Source organism: Plectropomus leopardus, chromosome 8 (assembly GCF_026936395.1).
Source record: "Plectropomus leopardus strain MGB_pleo_1.0 chromosome 8, ASM2693639v1, whole genome shotgun sequence".
NCBI lineage: Eukaryota > Metazoa > Chordata > Actinopteri > Perciformes > Serranidae > Plectropomus > Plectropomus leopardus.
Genome location: NC_142183.1, coordinates 22579060 through 22598434, shown reverse-complemented (window position 1 = coordinate 22598434; position 19375 = coordinate 22579060). Strand labels below are relative to the sequence as shown.

Here is a 19375-nt window from a genome sequence, read left to right as displayed (position 1 = left end):
GGACACATGACGCTGGCCTGGGGGGAAAGCAGAGAGGAGAGACTTTATATTAAGCTCTCGCAGTAAATTGCGAAGACAACGCCGCTCTTCCTCTGTCCCGAATCAATGTATCTTCATAGCAGAACAGCTCCGCGAGACAGCAGCATAATTCTTGCTCTCTCCCCGTCGCCCCATAGATTTGATTTGGATTTCCCATCTGTGCAGCAGGCTGCGCTGCTGCCGGAAAGCCCGGCTCCGCCGTGCCTTATAAGGTCGTGACTACATAAGGACCTATTCCGGTGGGTTTCCATTTCCCTGTCCTTATTTGGAACTTCCTGAGGCAGCGCTGATCGCTGCTTGGCAGTGAATGAGAGGCTGGAGTGCAAATCATGTCCAGCGCTCACAATAACTAATGTCAGCAGCAGACTGCTTCTCTGTTTTAAAGCACAGCTCCAGCTCAACTATTAGACTTTATGTGAAAGACTTTGTGCAACAGAGGAACTGCTTTATATGTTGTTTTTTTTTCGTGTTGAAATGTGAAGACTGCCTGCTTGTGCGCTAAATACGTTTTAACCACAAATGCAACAATTTAGTGTATTATGATACACACACATTTTCAACTAAAACAAGCAAAAAATAATTCAAAAGTGATCTTAAGCTTTTCTTTTCTTTTCTTTTCTTTTTTTAGACCGAGGCATACTTTTCACACAGCCATTAAAGCCACATTGTCATGCATTTTTTAATCAATCTATTGGATTATTGATTATGAATAATTAGCCAACATGTTAAATCGATTTTGGCAGTCAGTATTATACAGTTTAATATACCCTATAGATGAGTTTATTTCTAAGCAATGAGCTTAAAATGTTGATACTGTGCAAACTCTGCTGGCTGGTAGCAAACTTCCTCTAAATTAACTTTCCCTCTTTCTCGGCTGTGTCATTGATTAATGAGAACAGATAGCCGCGGATGCTGACGAGGTGCGGGGCGATCCGTCTAATTGAGGGGTGTCCCCGGCTCAATATTCGGGGAATCTCTCTGCCACTCAGCGGCCTAATGGGCCGCATTTACAAGGCTGTGCACAGCTGCCAGGACGCCTGCGGGATACCGATGTTCCCCCCGGCTGCTCCAGCTTGGGCTGGCGCGCCAGCAGTCCTCGGTGGATGCTGACGGGAAATCAATGTGTTTCCCTTGCTGCTGACTGGATCTATATGCGAGCAACCTCATTGGGAAACATCGTGGGCAGGACACTTTGAGGTGGCCTGAGAGAGAGCGAGGAGAGAAGAAGAGACAGAAGAGAGATGCTGCTATTGCGTTGGAGAGGGCAGCGCAGGTGAGACTCCCTGTTTTTTTTTTTAAAAAAATATTGTTTCATTTCGAAATTACTCAAAATACTGATTGCATAGCTCTCAAATCATGTTCAACTGCCCTCCATCTACAGGGGCTAGTGCCACAATGATATAATCACGATCAGCTTAATCCAGGATGGAGTGACATATTATTGCACTAGATAGATAGATAGATAGGTTCCAAACAGTTTCAGCCACGGGATCCAGATTTGGTCCCTTGTCATTAGTTCAAGGTCCACACATTTGATAAATTGCCACATATTCATTTTCATCTCACAAAATGTAAATAACACGTGGGCTTAGAACACAATAAAATAAAATATATTGCAAGAATAAAATGAAATTTCTTAAAACTTAGTAAACAAATAGCACTGCAACCAAAAAAGTGCATATAGTCCAGTCAGAATGGACCGTGACCCACCAGTTGAGAGCCACTGAGATAGATGGATCGATAGAAACAACATAATTCAGGTACACACAGTAGGTTTTTGGTCTTTACTGGATTGCATTCTCTCCCAGGCGTTTCCCATTCAGCCTCTGGCAAATCTCTCTGTTTACCCCCATTAGACTGATAGCAAAATTCTGTCATATATTATGGATGATCTGGAGCAGAGGCTCCTTCACAAAATCCAAATAAGCCTGAAGTGGAGGGCGCAGCTGGAGAATGTGTAATGTTGTTTATTCATACAGTTAGATACGTATAAACGCTCAAATCTAATCACTTTTGAAGGTATGTGGCACTGCACAGCAATGCTGTATTTTAGGAGTAAAATGGTGCTCCCACTGCACATGCACGCTCCAAAAACTTGAGTTTACTTTTTTGTTTTTCAGCAAGGGAAATGCCGCTGTGGCTCCAGACCTGAGGAAACAAAGACCAAAAGCTCAGGACATGATGATGGTGAGTTGCACAGAGTGACTGTAACTGTGTGGTGATACCAAACTCCTTTCTGCATCCGCTGCTGCTGTCATGCATCAGTTACCAAGGTCGATAAATTTGTGGCCAAGCAAAGAAGAAAGAGCAGAGAGAGCAGATGAGAGAACTCATCATCTGATGACAATGTAATAAAATCAGGTTAGGGAAAACTGTCGGAAAAGTAATAAAGTAATAAAGATGATAAACAGTTCACAGTGGCTGTTTGGGCCTCCCTTCACTCTGATGCATGGAGGGGGTGGAAGCAGATGCTGTAAGGGCAGGGGAAGGAGAATTAGTCTGTGTGTGTGTGTGTGTGTGTGTGTGTGTGTTTGTGTGGATGATGTGCATGATATGTGCACTGTAGCATGTTTGTGTGTGTGTGTGTGTGTGTGTGTGTGTGTGTGTGTGTTGGGTCAGCCAGTTCGCTCCTCCTCGGTGTGTTCCCCAATGCTGCCCACACAAACCAGTCAGAGGAGTCCTTGCCTGATGAAACTCCAACGCTCTGCCAGCCGGCGAGATAGTGAGGCTGTCCCTTTACCTACGCAGCCACCACGCCCCTGTTCACACAAACACAATCACACCCAGCACGAGCACTGGTTGATATTTAATCATGCCCCAATCTGCCTCCGAGAAAAAAAGGAGGAGGAAGATAGGGAGGCCAAAAAAAGAGAGAGGAGGTGGACGAGAGGAAAGTAGGAACATGAAAATACAGGGAGACAGGAGAGAAATAGAGATGTATAGATCTCAAGGAGATGGAGGCAGGTTGAGAAAAAGAGATGGTGGGAAGGAAGGGTGAGGGCGATAGAAAAATAGAAAGTGGAGACCGAGAGAGAATCCTCACACCCACATACTGTACGTGGGAGCAAATACCAAGCTTTGTGCTGGCATTTGTCAGCAGCCAATGCCAGGCAGTCAGTCAGTCAGGGAGACAGGACAGACAGACAGACAGACAGATACTCCAGCTCCTCCATCACACCTCCCCTACTCCCATGCCGCCTACACCGATCGGTGGTGCAATCCCTTCCCATTAGCATACAGGTGTGTGCAGCCTTGTGTGCTCCCATGATGGGCGGACCAAGATTACGAGGGTGGACGATGACAGTTACTAAAGCCTGCATATTACATAATGTAGCAGAGAGGATGGGGAGGAGGGAATAATGTAAGAGAGAGGACCTGGTTATTTTGGAGCACAGAATGCAGCACTCATAGTTTTATTTTGCCTAGCTGTATGCGGAGAGAGTGGTGGATTTTTAGGATGATAAAAAAATGAAATTTGGCCTATAACACACAAGGAGAGATGATAATTAAACGGGAGAGGAGCGGAGGCCTGATGGTCTCGGGCAGAGTGACAGGCTGAATATTAGCCCACAGCCTTACAGAGTGATGGGGAGAGGAGCATGATAGGAGGGTATTTGATAAATGTCATTTTTCTCCCAGCTCTTAAAGTGACGCCAGCAGGAGTGTGCAGCCTGACCTTTTATGCGCAGAGTGAGTGCGCCTGGGAAAAGACAAACTGGCGTGAGAGGGATAAAAATCTGTCGGAAACGTCGAGGAAACTGGCAGTGCAAAGGGGTCGCGGAAAATCTGCGGACTAATTGACATGCATGAAAAGCCAAATGGATCTAATGCAATTCTGGAAACCACCGTCGATGAAGACATCCATTACTGTATGTCTGTTTAAATACTTGACACCTCGACTCAGCGCCCCAGTCATCATAAACCTTGGCTCCCTTCTTGAAATATAAGACAGCCCATTATAATACAATGCAGAAGATTGCAGCACACCACCTGTTGCTTTCGCTGAAGCAGCCAGACAGTTTTATACTCTGTTCAGAGGAGGCCAGGAATGCTGCTGAGGAATGCTGGCCCAGTGTTAGCGGCGTATGGTTATGTGGGTAAGATCACAAGTTTACTGTGGGAGCTGACCTACTAAAGCTCTAGGCCACGGTGACGACGTTTGAAAAACAATCTGCTCGCACTTCACAGTCACTGCAGGCGTCTCTCCCTGTTGTATTACCCCCCCGGGTGTGGAGCACGATAAGTGTTAGTGTATCACACAGAAACAGGGCCCCGGCATCGAATAGCCGCTCTATCTGCTTATCTGTTGCCTCCCGAGGGTGGTAGGTGACAGAGAGACAATTACCAAACACAGCACAAAGCCCACCTCGCAGCGTCCCCGAGGATGTGTGACTCACTGAGCCCCCAGCCTGTTTGTTTGATGCCTGTGACAAAAGATCTGACCTCTGACCTTTTAGCTCCCGATGAGTCACCGGTAGCACGCTGAAAGACGGGGCTTCCCCACACCATGTGGTGGTCACAGCGCAGCAACGGGTAACATTTAGAGGTTGTCACAAAACACTTTTGTGTGTTTGTCTGAGCTGTGTATACCATAGTGTGTGGGTGGCAGGACCCCAGTATGTTGACAGAGCTGATGTATAATAGGTCAGCTGTGTGTATTACAGTCTTTTTTTGCAGTCCTTAAAGGGGAATACCACCTAACTTAAGAAATGCAGTATGTTATTTCCATGGCCTAAAGTTCAATCAGTATTTAAATAGGACACTGATTTTGTGGACCCACGGAATATTTGTTTGTTTTTATGCCCAAATGAGCTTTATTTTATTGAAGAGTTCTCAGTCCTGAAACAGAAATTGTACACATATATTCAGAACATTCCCCTGTGAACATCTTTAACTGTCTATGGAGCAGCTCCGGACTTAATCCCGTATGACATAACAAAATTTAGTTTTAGCACTCCAGCTTTTGGATTTGGGGGAGAGTTGTTTATGTTTACTGATAGTTTTGGACTGTCTTAGACTTAAGGAGAAACATGGATCAGTTTTGAAAATGGGCCTAATTCCCTTTCAAATTGTTGTCTGGGGTTGAAGGAGCTAATGTGTTAGTTTAGCAGATCAGAAGTAAATGACGACCAAAGCCACTGCTCAAAATAAAATATTCTACTTTAAAATGCAATTGAATTCTACCCGCCTGTATAAGTAAAAGGGCCTTGTTGTGCTTTTATTGATTGTGCGATGAGATTTGGCTCATTTACTCAAGTAATGTACTTACAGAAGTGTGGTCCTTTCACAAAACTAGGCTGTCTATGCGCAGTACAAAAACACAAATACTTTTGAAAAGTGTGCGAAATGACCAGAGAAAACAGAGAAAAAGGGCTGTGGCATTTGCTTTTGAAAACCTGCAACTATCAGAATGCACTGCGCAGCACCGGACCAATAAACACTCTTGCTGGTATTTATTTACTGGTATCTCACAGCTGCTGTCACTTTTGGGATCGAAATTTTACTTTACAACAAATGATAAGGATTTGTGTAGCAGATCTTGGTTTTCCCTCTATCCTTCCCCTTTAATTGTCTCATGACCCCTCAGATTTATCTTGTTACCCTTTAAAGGGGCTCGAGGTTTAGAATCACTTAAGTAAAGTACCTAACTGTGTATAAAGTAGTTCAAACTAACGCCACCTTAACCGCCAACAAGAGTAGAGTGCTGCTCATGCAATTACAATATTAACAATCCAATAATATAATCAGCTAGAGAGGCCATTTTTCTAGAATGAGTACTTTTATTTTTGATACTTTAAGAACTGATAATACTTGATAAAGAGTAAGAGTAAGATTTGGAATGCAAGACTTTTACGGGCAATGCAGTATTTTTACATTGTGGTATTGGTACTTTTATTTGAGTCCTCTGCTGTCAGTCAGTTTGTGGAGGAGAAATTCGTCACAGACCAGATTCATTTAAAGTTTACTTCAAAGCCCTGTGGATGTTGCGCCTTGTTGCTCCAGGACAAAGCTTCTTATTGGCTGATTGACTAAAACCAACTGCTCTCTACTCTGCTGACGTCTTCATGTGGACGGAGAGACAGACAGGAAGAGACAAGGAGCGAGGGAGGCAGAAAGATGTGGCCTCAGCGTCCAGACTGAGCAGCAACTGGTTTGTTGTCTTTAGCGAACACGTTTGGGTGTGACTCATGTGAATACGTACTCGGGGCAGACAGAAAACATCCAATCTCACAGACCTGTTTTTATTCTACTACAGTCTTCGGATTTTTCGTCGGGAATTTAAACTTTTCTTTAGTCCACAGTCATGTGGAGGTCCGCCAGTCCACATCTGTTTATGTGGAAGAGTGGCTTTATGCAGCGTGGGTTTATTATTGCATCAGACAGACACGCCATCACCCTCGCTCACTCCTCACTCCTCACTCCTCGGCCCTTGATGCTTTTCTTTTTCTTTTTTTTCAGAGAATAGCAAAAAAAGGGGAGATAGTCAGGGTTTTATTTTTTCCTCTTTGAACTTGGAGCTATAAACACAAAGCCTGAGCTACTGAAAATTTGGTAAACTTACCCTGAAATCACCCTCTCTCTCAAAGGATGACCTGTCTAAACCTGCTGTTATACAAACAGGCAAGGCGCACACACACACACACACACACACACACACACACACACACACACACAAACCTTTAAGTTGTTCTCCAGAGTTTATTTGAGTTTTGAGTCAGATCAGAAGTTGCCAAGACAAATAGTCTCCTTGGGTCCAATGGCCAAAGCTTTTCCCAATAACTTGCTGTGAAGTGAAAATGACAGTTGGAGACCGGCACGTCTGCTCAGGTGAGAGTTATTTGTTTTGTAGTGTCGGAGCTGAAGTAAAGTGAAGGAGTAGAGAGGGTGAGAGGCAGAGAGATAAATGGGTAAGGAGAGCTACAGAGGCAGAGGAAGTGATGGAAAGGTAGAGCCAGAAAGTGACTGAGACAGAGAGTGAAAGAGAAAGCGACTGTCGCTGGGTTGTTGACAGGTGGGCCTCGGGGCAGGTACGACAGGTTGATTCAGGTAAGCCCCTCTCCCTCCTCCCCCTCTTCCCCCTCTCTTCCTCTCCCCCACCCCCCAGCCCTCCCCTCTACCCCAGCTGGAGACTGCCGATGTGGGATAGCCTACAGGGCTGAGGAGACAGGTCTCCATCAGAAAGCCCTGCAACCCTTTACAATCATACGATAATCATTTAACTCTGCGTGCCATACGTCAACAGGTATGACGGCTGACGAGGCAGACAGACAAGACGACAAACAACCGTAACTGCAACACTCAAGGAAAAAGGGAAAAACATAGAATGGAAGGAGGGAGGAATGAATAAATGAATAACTGTCAGAAGCGTTTGGCTTCTGGGACAATGGTTTTTTAAAGAGTCGAGGCTCGAGGGCCAAATGTCACTTTGGGTCACTTGGACCGAAGATTCAACAACAGATTTTCTAAACTCTGCAGCAGTCAGACAATAAAGCTTAAGTGATAAGTAATTACAAGTAATCTAATTAGCTGTGATGGTTTAAATTTAGTTTATAGTTTACAAATTACCCGAGTCAGAGTCGTCTCTCCTTCTCTCTCTTCATGCGAGGACTTGGAAGCGACTGGGTGTGTAGGTTAATGGTGCAACTGGATTAAGGAGATGAGATTCATACATAATGCAGGCATTTACCTTAATGGGAGAAACGTGACTGAGAAGCGGTGTTTACATTAAAGGAGGGTGAGAGTTCAGCTGAGCCGAGGGAATATTTTTCTGCCTACGCTGGCGGCAGACAGAGTAATGAATTTCTATAAAGTGCACTGCAAATAAAAATAAAGACACACAAAGGAGATTGCATGTTGATGGTTGTCGGGTGATGCTGACAAGGAGAAATGGGTGAGGACAGCGTTGAGACTTGCAGTAGTGTACAGTTTGTGAAAGACAGCCTTAGTTCGACCTCAGGTTAAAGAAGAAAAAAAATCACCCTTTTCAGCTGCCAGAGCAGAAATTACTGAATAATAATCTCAATTAAATACAGGATTTTAACACATTTATGAGGAGGAGTTATCAAACAGGAAGTAGCTTTTATATTATCTTTATCGCCCACTTTTCAACAACACACACACACACACACACACACACACACACACAGGTTGCTACAAAGACACACACCAAAGTGTTCCATTATTTGTATTTGTCTTGCTATCCAAACACAGCACGCACGTGGCGTATTGAACACAAACACCCACTCACACACGATCATGTCCGAGGGGCCGACGCGAGTGCATGTATCCACAAGTGTGCTGACGGCACACACCCAGCATATAGCCTGACATCCTCTTGGCCGCAATACACCACACAATTAAAATAAATCTCTTACGAAGGCCACATGGTGCTGCTTTTTTTCTAACAGTCAAACAGGGGAGCAACTCCATAGCAACACCAGAGAAATGTTTACGTGTGAGAATATTTGGATATGCACTGTTGGAAACATAAACAGGCTTAGTGTCATAATTTAGTTAGGAACAGGATTTCTTTCTGTGTATTGACTTTAAGAGTCAAAGAAAGAAAATAACGTGAGTTGGAAAGTCATGAACTTCCATTTTTCTCGCAGTGGGATTGTGACAGTGTGTGTTCTCATTACGAGCACACAGACAGCCCTCCATGGGTCTCACTCTCCGAGTCTCTCTCTCTCCCCATCTATCTCTGCATTCCCAGACAGCTTTAGCAGTTCAAACCCTCGCACTGCGGCATTGTCACACACCACACTGGTTGCCATGGAGAAATAGTCCTCCTGGTCTCCAAGGTACCGGAGTCTATTGTCTTTGGCTTCTTTATTTAGATGAAAACATGATTTGTTGGAAGAGATCTACTTGTTTTTTCGCGGCTTCTCTTTGCTGCCTTTTCTTTCTTCTTCTTCCTCCTCATGAGCATCAATGCAACATCGCATGATGTGTATTGTTTCATTCTTCTCCTTTCCAGGAGTTTGACTATGCGCATGTGTGCGTCAAGCTCGCCTGATGTTTTGTAGCAATTAATTTCAGTGTGTCTGCATGTCAGCGCCCCAGGAGGGGGGCTGCATAAAAGTTTTCCCCATTGCCACAGCTCTCGCCAGGGCTTATAATTGCCTTCTATTACCAGGGCTGGGTGTCACAGCCTGTCTGTCACCAGGAGACTCTCAACTAGAGACAGATGATGAGGAAAAGGAGTTGCAGTTTTCTTACTGCTGCTCTTTTTGGCAGAAAAGATAATGCATGTAAATATGTATATATATATATATAACAGGGATGTCAGTGTGGGGGGAAAATTGGGACTGATAATTTGGGTAGGGGGGCCTTGAATAGCCAAGAATAAAAAAGTTTGGTTTTGTTTGCAGAATTTGTTTTTTTCTGAGTAATGAGGGCCATATATATATATATATATATATATATATATATATAAATAGCCGAAGCTCTCCGAGGCCCCTCTCATCCCTTAAAGGCACAAAATGGTTTAGTTCACCTCTGCATAATGCTTCATCTCTAAACACAGCTAGAGCCGAGTGAGTGACTGATTATGCTGCTGGAGCACCAAAGTACGCTGTCATGTCTTTCCCAGAGAAAGAGAATTCGGAATTCCAAAAGAGGAAAGAGAAAAACGTAAGGGTCAAAAAAGCAAACTGGCTTTGTATGACGAATTTCAAAAGGTGCATGAGAGCATGGGCGACAGTGGTCTCTTTGGCACAGATATGCAAAGGGCCCCAAAACCTCTGTTACATAGAAGCAAAACACATAAGCCCCTTTTACACTGCCTTTTCACTGTACGCTGTTGTGCCACCTTGCTGTTTGGTATAAAAGGTACAATTGCGGAATGGAGGGACAGAGTTGTCTTTCCTTTGAGCCAGCAACAGTAGTGGTAACAGTGCCGAATTAAGGTTAATGTAAAAGGGACAACCAGCAGGATGTAATCATGGGCTTGATGGGTGTGACGTTTTGACAGCGTGTTCTGTTTGTGACCCACTGTGGGAGATTTAAAAAGCAGCTAGTAGGAGTTAGTGGCCAACTCAAAGGGGAAGGGCAGCATCCGTTACTGTCTGCAAATTGGGAAAACAATAAGATTCAAGAGAAGCCCTTTAGTGCGATCTCTTAGTGGGTTTGTCTCTATGATCATTTTGTCTTTTTGTGTCTTTGAGGTCATTTAAGTCCTTTCTTGGTCAGTGTGTGTTAATTTGACATTTGACCTTTTGCAGCTCAAGGTCAGGGGGCCTCCTGGCACTTTGCCTGGTAGGCCTGTTCAGTAATCCATCCATGCATTAGAAAGACATGGATCAAGAGAGGAAGGGTAGGGGGCCCACTGAGACAGCTTATGCACAGAGCCCAGAATTTGTTGCTTTGTCCTTCACAGTATATGAGACTGTTGTCCTCCAGCTATCTGAACCTTCTTGATGTGTTATGCAGAAAAAAATCCCCTTTTGTGCACTTGTGTTGTAGGACAAGTTGGTTAGGAGACACCTGTATAAGAGCGGTGCACTCACAGAAAACAAGCATAAGGTGAGCCACATACCAAAAAAAATGAAAAACATGTTCAGTGACTCTAATGTGGCTTTAAAAAGCAGCTGCGAGGACTTACCGACACTTACAATCAGCGAGCGCTAACCTTTGACCCCGTTTATTTGCATGTTTCCAGCTCCACTCACAGCTGTCAGCAAGCTGCTACTTCTGTAGTCGCTGGCAGTGCGACTAAAAACCAAACAGGAAGTGACATCACATCCGCTGCTCCGTGATATCACCAGGCTGAGTCGGAGAAAACGATACAGTGAAAGGAAGAAAAAAAAGAGTCACAGAGGAGCGCGGCCGAGCGGCTGATGGGTGGAAAGAGGAAGCTGTCTGTGTTTCGTTCTCATTCAGCGGCTGTGGCTCAGACGTCCCAGACTCTGTGGTCTTGTTTAAGGCCAGCCAGACAAATAAAGTGATCCAATTTAAGTCACTTATCTACTTAATCAGAGGGGCTACAAACACACAGTCTTCATCTCTCGCTTTACCCTCACATGACTGTCTTAAATCACCACATATAAAGGGTTTTTTTTGGAAACTTTATAATTATGCATAAATAATTTTGGGCTAGACATTGCTGACATCAGCAGTTGATAGACATTTGCAGTTAATTCTTATATCTGCTTCTTGTCTGTTGTGCTTTGTTTAACTTTTAAGTAGCTACCAATTAATTCAGGTTCACTTGTGTTCATTTCAATAAATCAACTTTGGATAATGAGAGATATATTTCTCTTTTTTCTATTTAAAGACAAATACATTTAAAGAGAATGTGTGTGTGATACAACATCCACTGTACAGTTATTTAATGTACAATAAAACTCACTCCTTTTTCAAAGATCTGGTATGAATATGCCAGTTCACACACTTACGCTTCTGTTTTTTTTTTTTTTACATGCAAGGTGATGCAAAAGTGGAAGGAGAGGTTTCGGAAACTGTGACGCCGTGCTTTGTCAGCGCAGGGTGCAAAGCAGGGTGAGTTACTGTTATGTGCTTTTGTGGCAGAAGCGTGCGGCAACTTGTTCCTCTGGCACGGAGGCCAAACGTTGAATGGAGTGGGTGCAGGTAAACATGCTAAAACAGGCCCTCTTGGTAATTGTGCTGCCTTGTTAACATGTTTCACGTTCATACACCTACTTTTTCTCGATGTCTGACGTCATTCCATCTATTACTTTTCTGAATTTGGGATGTGGCAGTTAGGGAATTCATGCTTCAGCACTTTAGAGTAAAAAAATCAGCAAAACAAGAGAACCGAATCTGGATCTGACCATAACTGTTGAGTACTCAGAGATGAACTTTTGAATCATCTGAAACAAGAAATAGGTAACTTCCTTCTCAGCACCTGAATCATGTGTTACTGTAAATCTCTTTGAAGGGATTTTTTGAGAGAGTCTGCCCACCTTGACAATCCCCCCGAGGAGATACACACTTTGAGCTGAGCTGTGTTTCATCACCCGTTACCCAACATTTGTTGCTATGATGATGATGATGACGATGGTGTTGATGATGGTATTCTGACTGGGCTTGGTCAGAGCCACAAATAGGCACAAATTGTTTTGAAAGCAGGCTTCATTTCTCATTTTCAGAATGAGGAACTAGAGAAAATGAGTCAGAGCAGATGTGTTGAGTTGCTGACACTGACTCGAAATCATTTCTACGTAATGGTTTAATAGGGAGATTCAGCCTGCAGGGGTTAATGGAAAGACGGTCAGTGTTCAGAGGAAGGGCGATGTCGAAAACACTAAAAAAGTCCAAAGGAGACGTCCCGCTGTGAACAGGACAAATAAACCAGCAGTTGTACTGTACGGGCTGTTGGGAATAGCCAAGCATGTCCACACACACACACACACACACACACACACACACACACGCACACATGCACAAACGCATATCTCTCCTCGGTGAAAAAGCCGGCGGGAAGAAGGGGAAGCGGGTGGGTGAGAGGGGAGAAGGAGGGGAGGACTGTGGGAGAGAGGCAGGAGGGAAGGGAGAGGAGGTCTGGAGCAAGTCCAGGGGAACTCCAGACTGCTGTTACCCAACGTGCTCTCTCTCCACAGGGGCTGGGAGACTGACTGCTGCTGCCGCTGCTGCTGCTGGAGAGACCCAGAGAACAGGGAGGGAAGACACACAGACACACACACACACACGATTGTGCATACACTCTCACACCTAACACACACACTACCATGGCTGTGTCGCCATAGTAACACACTGACCCCGGCCTTAAAGTTGCACTCCCCTGTCTGATCTCTTGCCGAGCTCTGAGTAGTGGGATGGACTAAATCTGCCTATTTATAGCAAGCCCTTTGGCTCACTTTCTACCAGTGACAAAGAGCTAATCTTCTTTCACCAAAGCTCCACCACATCTACCTTACATCAGCCTGTCTATGGTCCACACGCGCAGATGGACAGGGATGGTAGTTAGAGACGGAGAGACAGAGCTGGGAATAAATGAGGGAATGAGTAGGAGGGAGGAAGTAACAGAATAAAACGAAAGACAATGAAATAGAGACCAAGGGACTGACGCTTTACTGCTTATGATTACGTGTTCATCTTTTCTTTAACCCCTTAAACCAAAATGATGCTGGGCTCGTCACTGACGTTAGAGGCTCTCATTCCTCTGAGGGACTTTAAAGTTGTACTCACGGATATTTTTTGGGTTGTTTTAATTAGTACATGTGTATGTGTTTTGTTCTCAGGTCTCTCCTGTGAAAGAGATCTTAATCTTTGGCGTAGAGAGATGTGTTGGCCCTTGCAAATGACTCAAATTGAAAAATAGCAGCGCACACAAATCCAACATCTTCAAAAAAATAGAGAGAGGCATGGTTGGGCCGGGGATCCATAAACAAACAGAACACCAGCACTCTCAGATAAAATTGCTTATTTACTGGGCAAAACTAACTTCTGCTACAGAGCCATCAAGCTACTTCAGAAATACACCTGAACTCACATTAATTTACAATTAAAAACGCTGCCATTTGCTTTATAAGAATCTCCAAAGGGGCAAACCCATGTCTGTCATGCTTTTCTTTCCATTTTTTTTTATCGGGGGGGGGGGGCATAATCAATAGAAATCTATGGCAAAATTATATTATCATTCTACATTAAATTATAAAAACCATAAATTAACTATTTAAAAATATATAACTAATTGAATGATTTCTTATTTCCTTTGGTGTTTTTGTCATTTACAGATATGCAGTGATGATTGCTGGTTATTATAATTATGCACACGTTATGTGGCAAATTTCCAATTCGATACAAAGGTGCAGCCAAAAGTAATGGGTTTGAATTAGGGAATCCAGTTTTGGTTAATTTGCTTTCGATAGCCCGACATTCACCCGCCAGCTAGCTCCCATCAAGATTGGGTAGGTGCTTGTCAGAAAGTTCCCTCATTTGCTGTTTACCACTAGCAGACTAACCCTGTCCTGGTGGCGGCCTATAGAGGAAACATGTCAGTTACCCTCCGCTCTTCCCCCAAGTAGCTTTGGTCAGAAAGCTGCGTATTTTGACCTGAAAATACCCTTTAGCATGGTTAACTATGTTAGCACCACCAGTGACATTCCTAACAGTGATGAGACAGGCTACTTGATGATGCTAAAGGGGACTGCTTACTTACTGGGACTACTTGGAGAAAGACTGGAAGACGGGCAGAATGTTGCCATAGCAACCCTGTTGGGTTGCGACGGCATTACTATCTGTGATCGCCGAATAAGCGGCGCCACCAGCTGGCTCCCACCAGACCCGTTTGTTGCACACTGCACTTAACTAAATTATTATTAATTATTAGAATTACATTTTTAAAATTATGTTACTGGATTATTATTATTATTTTAAAGCACTTTTTTCTAGGTCATTTCCTGGATTGATTCCTTGATTTTCTAATTTTCTTTCTTTTATAGTTTTTTTTTTCATCAGGTATTTTTCCAAATTTTATTTTTCCTAATTTCTTGTTAATTTTCGGATATTTTTTTTCTCAAGTGTCTCATTGCCTTCCTCCCACATTTTTGAAAGAAATGCCAATTTGCTCACGTTCCAAAGGGTTAAAACAGTTTCTCAGATTTGTACCAATCAACATATGTCTGGAGAGTGTATATATATCTGTGTGTGTGTGTGTGTGTGTGTGTGTGTGTGTGTGGCTGAACTTATACCCACATGGACACAGACCAGATTTTGACCAACGTGACTCGGCAGTGCCGAGGGTAATTGTCCTGCTATTGGCTTCTGCTCCCAGCCAGACTGAGTTGGCGGAGCCAGTCGCAGTGAGGAGTGCGTAACTTTAGCCGGAGTTAAACCCACTCTGGCCCTGGCCGTGATCCAAGTCCACTGGCCTCTTTCTCAACCCCCCTCATCTCCAATGCGCTGATACTGAGCATACGCTGGCAGTGCACAGAGGTGGGTTCAGTCGAGGCCTCATAATACCCTCAACACAAAGACAGAGCGGAGAGAGGAGCGCCTCCAGATAAAGAGGCTGATATTGATACTGCCGGTCCTTTACAGATGTATTCCCGTACGTGATCTGAAGGCGTTACACAACTTCAGTCATGTCTCCTCGTAGTGTGATTGATCCATTGATCTTTCAAACTGTTTTCTCCTTGTGAATTGTTTAGTATCTTTCACGTACTTCTTTTTCCGCTCCCTCTCTTTCATTTTTGAATTTTCCATGCAGCAAATAACTTTATCCCCATTTCTTTTTTTTTTTTGCAGAATGAAACTCGTCAACCATTCATGTCATTAAAATAGCCGATCATATTCTATTTTTACGCCAACATGTGACACCAAAACTAACAGGCTTTGAGGTCACGGACATTTCAGTTCCTCAAATCTGACTGCTGGTGACGAGGGCTGACCTGAACTCTGTCATGATGCATGTTTGTGAGTATTTTCATGTGATACAAGCAGTTGTGTTCTCATTGGACACACTCTGAGCTAAAGTAAAGGACTAATCCAATAAACTGATTGATGACGACCATATCTGCGTCAAAACTATGCACTGGCTCTCAGTCTGGAGTGAGATTGACACACATGTTGGTGCCAAATTGGTCTATTTTCTTACCAGACTTCATTCATGTGATCATCATGGGCAGTTAAGCTTTAGTGGCTAACTGCCCTAACTTGACTAGCTCCTCTCTAACCCCAAGGCTCACTAATTGGCTTGGTCTGTTTCTCTTGTGGCAGACTGCGTCACACAGTAAACTCAACCTCAGCCCAGACGTAAGTATATTAACATGGTTAAGTATAAATAGCTCCAAGTAGTTAAATTAAACCTCTATGTATGTGGAAGTGAGTATTTTGGGCACCTGTGATCTTGTTATTTGGTGTTAAATTTAGCTCTGTGGTCCTCAGTGAGGAGTGGAAACAGTGACAGGGACCTGTTTTGACACAACACACTTCCTGTGCACTGTGAGTAGTGAGAAAACCACAACCCAGTGACGCAACGTTCGGAAAAAAGAGAAAGAGAGCAACAGAGAGGCGTGGAAAATCAGCAATGAGGAAGTTGTGGCTTCATTTGAAAAAGGAAAAATTGTTGACTGAACTGTAACTGGATACTGTAAGTGAACTGTAAAGTTTCCTTTGTGCGGACTTTCCCCTTTAAGATAACATGATTGGCAGTGGTGATAAGGTGTGACTGAACACTGCTGCTACTTTCACTAACTGTAGAGATATTTTTATTTCTTTGTTGCACAAAATATTCAACACCCAAATCGATTTCCACAAGCATACACACACATATAGATCGTTTTTTCCCCTCTCCTTTATATTCTCGAGCTCTCGTGCCTTTGTAGCCGCTCTCACTTCCCGTGGGCTATTGTTTGCCGTGACCTCTGCTAAGCACACAGTGCACAGCAGAACACAGAAAAAAGGACTTTATCCTTTGTACTACAGTCACAAATGTGCTGCAGCGTTTCCTGATAAAGCACAACGGAGCATCGAATTAAGAGACAGATTTCTGAAAGTAATCTGTTATATAAAATGCTTATTTGATATGAATGAATTTATAAGACACCACTGAGTAAATCTTGCCTATTGTTATGTGATTATGATATTTATAACTACAATCATGAACTGCTAGTCAGAGGAAGTGCGAAATGAGTGCATGTTAAAGATATTTTCGGTTCATTTGTGTCAGTTACCCCGAAAAGCATAAATGAAGATGCACTCTTTTTTGTCTGTTTGTGTGGGAGTTGGAACACTGTAACGAAACAGCGCCTGAGTGCCATGCGCGCGAGCGTGTGTGTGTGTGTGTGTGTGTGTGTGTGTGTGTGTGTGTGTGTATGTGTATATCTCTGAGTGTGACATAGAGTGTTGGAAAGAGACAAATTTATAGTGTGAATTTTCTCTCTCTGAAACAACACCAAAAGTCATGAATCATCTCTGCTGCATAGACATAACCACAGGAAGTACCCATGGAACATACACACACACACACACACACACACGCACACACACACACACACACACACACACACACACACACACACACACATCTACATACACACCCAGAACACTAAAGCATAACCAAATAGACTCCAAACGATCGACTGGAAAATACAGGAGGCTCGAAATAACACATAAACACAGCCCATAAACTGTGAATATCTCAAGAGTATAAATTCATCAAGTTTGTTTCCAGGGATTTCTTCTCATCGATCGCAAGTCTCAACAACGCAGAACACGATTTTTCTTTGAAACAGGCACCAAATCTTGTGGATCAATAAACTTTGGTCAAGACCCCATCACAACATCCTGGCCATTTGCTGCAAAAGACAAGGTTACCATGGTGACCCCTACACACTGGGGACATACGCGAGAAAGTGGAAGTCATAAAGAAATGTGTGTGTGTGTGTGGCTTATGTGAGACAGGGAGAGGGAGCCGGCGCTCAGCCTTGACCCCCGGAGTCCTTGTTCTTTGTAAACCTCGTTTGGTTCGCTGCGACAGAGCAGAATAGTTGCTCATTATTCCTGTTGTATGAGCCTGGTCCTGGGGGTGACAGCCATACTGAAAGAGTCCTCTCGCTGACCAGAAGGAATAAACACACACACATACGCACAAATGGTGAACAAGAAATATGGTAACGGATCTCAAGGTTAGAAGAAATCCAGGCATGGATGTGAAAACACAGTACAAAGTGCTTCATTTGTCCATGACCTTCTCTGACATCTTGTTATGAGCAGAGATGGAATCAATCAATCAGAAGGTTGTCTGACTCACAGGATATAGCGTGCAAGTATAAGCCTGAGACTCTGCATATAAGTCTGTCATTGGCCCCCCTTTTCAGGCAGAATTATCCTCCTTTTATGCAATCTGTGCATTAACGTGTTGCAAGGGCACTGTTGTTTCATCCTAGTCCAAGGTGATTGTGATTGGTTAACAGAATTACAAACAACCCAGAGCATTTTTTTCATCTAGTGCAGAATTACGATGCATTCAACCAGACCTGTGTCCAGAGAAAATGAAGTGTACAGATGGCTCATAGACTGTGTAAAAATTAATGGATGTAGCCACCGTGATGTCACCCACTGGTCTGTGGACTCCATAGATGTATAACATTAACTAATTCCCAGACCCCAAGATGGCGCCTATTCAGCCCAATGGAGTTGCTCGCCTGACGAAGACACCAAAAAAGTTTATAGCTTCTGGGTTTGCTCCGATAGTTTGTGGCCCACTGAATAGTGCTCCTCCCGTTGGCTCCACCCAAGAGTTCCTGCTCAGCTCAGTACATTGTGATGACATCGCAGACTTTTAAATTACTTTTTCCACTCGAGGAAAGTTTTGCAAAAATAAAACCTCCATGGATCATAATCTTCTGGGGTGTCCAGTCAACAGCTTTACAGACATCTTTTTAACAACGGTGGCCTTGGAGAAAATGCTTTTTGGGCTGCAGGGATTTTTTTTCTGCAATACCGCAAGTGGCCACTTGAAAATATTGGAAGCAAGGCTTAAATGTGTTCCTGAGGGCCTGGTGGACTCTCTTTTTTTGTGGCCTTGAGTTTGGCATTTCAGCTGTCACCATCTCATAGCTATTTTGAGCTATTTTGGAGCAAGATTGAGTGAGGAGTGGATCTACTCATAAATTCATAGAGTGTAGCGATGCCTTACAGACAGCCATTTGAAGTGGGCTGCCCTTAATTATGCCCAATTTGAAGGCTTAATAAAATTATAACAGATGAGACATTTAAAAAAAATCAGCCCCTGTGCAGTTGCCATAAGTGTTAAAATTAGTCATAGAGACCAATATTGTTTTTGTACCAAGCTTGGAACAGGTTTATTTCTGCAGTAAAGTCTGGTATTTTAACGTATGGGTCTATAGGGTAATGACTGGCTTTTGTAGCCAGCCAAGTGGCCATTCAAAGAACTACAGTTTTTTTGCATTTCTGCGTTGGCCTAATTTCAGCCCTGGAGGTTTCTGCTTGGTCTGGTTATGCGAGAATACTAAGATGGCACAACTTTTTGTGTTTAACTTCATATTTTTGTACTAGTCTACTTGTGTACTAGTACAGTGTGTACTAATACATACTGTACATGTAGGTACAAGGAACCAAGACGTGAACGTGGTACTTCAAGGTATATTGTGCAGGAATTGTCAGTTACCGTGTCAACAATATCACCAGTGAAAGTGAAATTGAAAGCCAATTCCAGATTTAATCTTGTTTGTTCTTGTTTTTTTCAGCACTCCTGTAATGCCAGAACCTGATGGCTACCTTTATCGTAAAGTCCCAACCTCACCTGAGCTCTGTGTCAAGGAACGTCCCCAACAGGTATTTAAGGGGTAAATAAAAAAATACAGACAAAGTGCAGAGTCTCTGCAGA

At 43.5% G+C, this 19375-nt stretch overlaps 1 long non-coding RNA gene across 2 annotated transcripts in view; it reads left to right on the top strand.

Annotated features, from left to right (window-relative positions):
* Positions 1-54: 54 nt before the first annotated feature.
* Positions 55-19375, top strand: part of LOC121947727 (uncharacterized) — a 137064-nt gene continuing 117743 nt past the window's right edge. For both annotated transcript variants that reach the window (XR_015777280.1, XR_015777279.1), the window contains exons 1-5: positions 55-278; positions 939-1312; positions 2160-2226; positions 11466-11538; positions 12621-19323. This is a non-coding gene — a long non-coding RNA (uncharacterized LOC121947727). The remainder of the gene's footprint in view (positions 279-938; positions 1313-2159; positions 2227-11465; positions 11539-12620; positions 19324-19375) is intronic.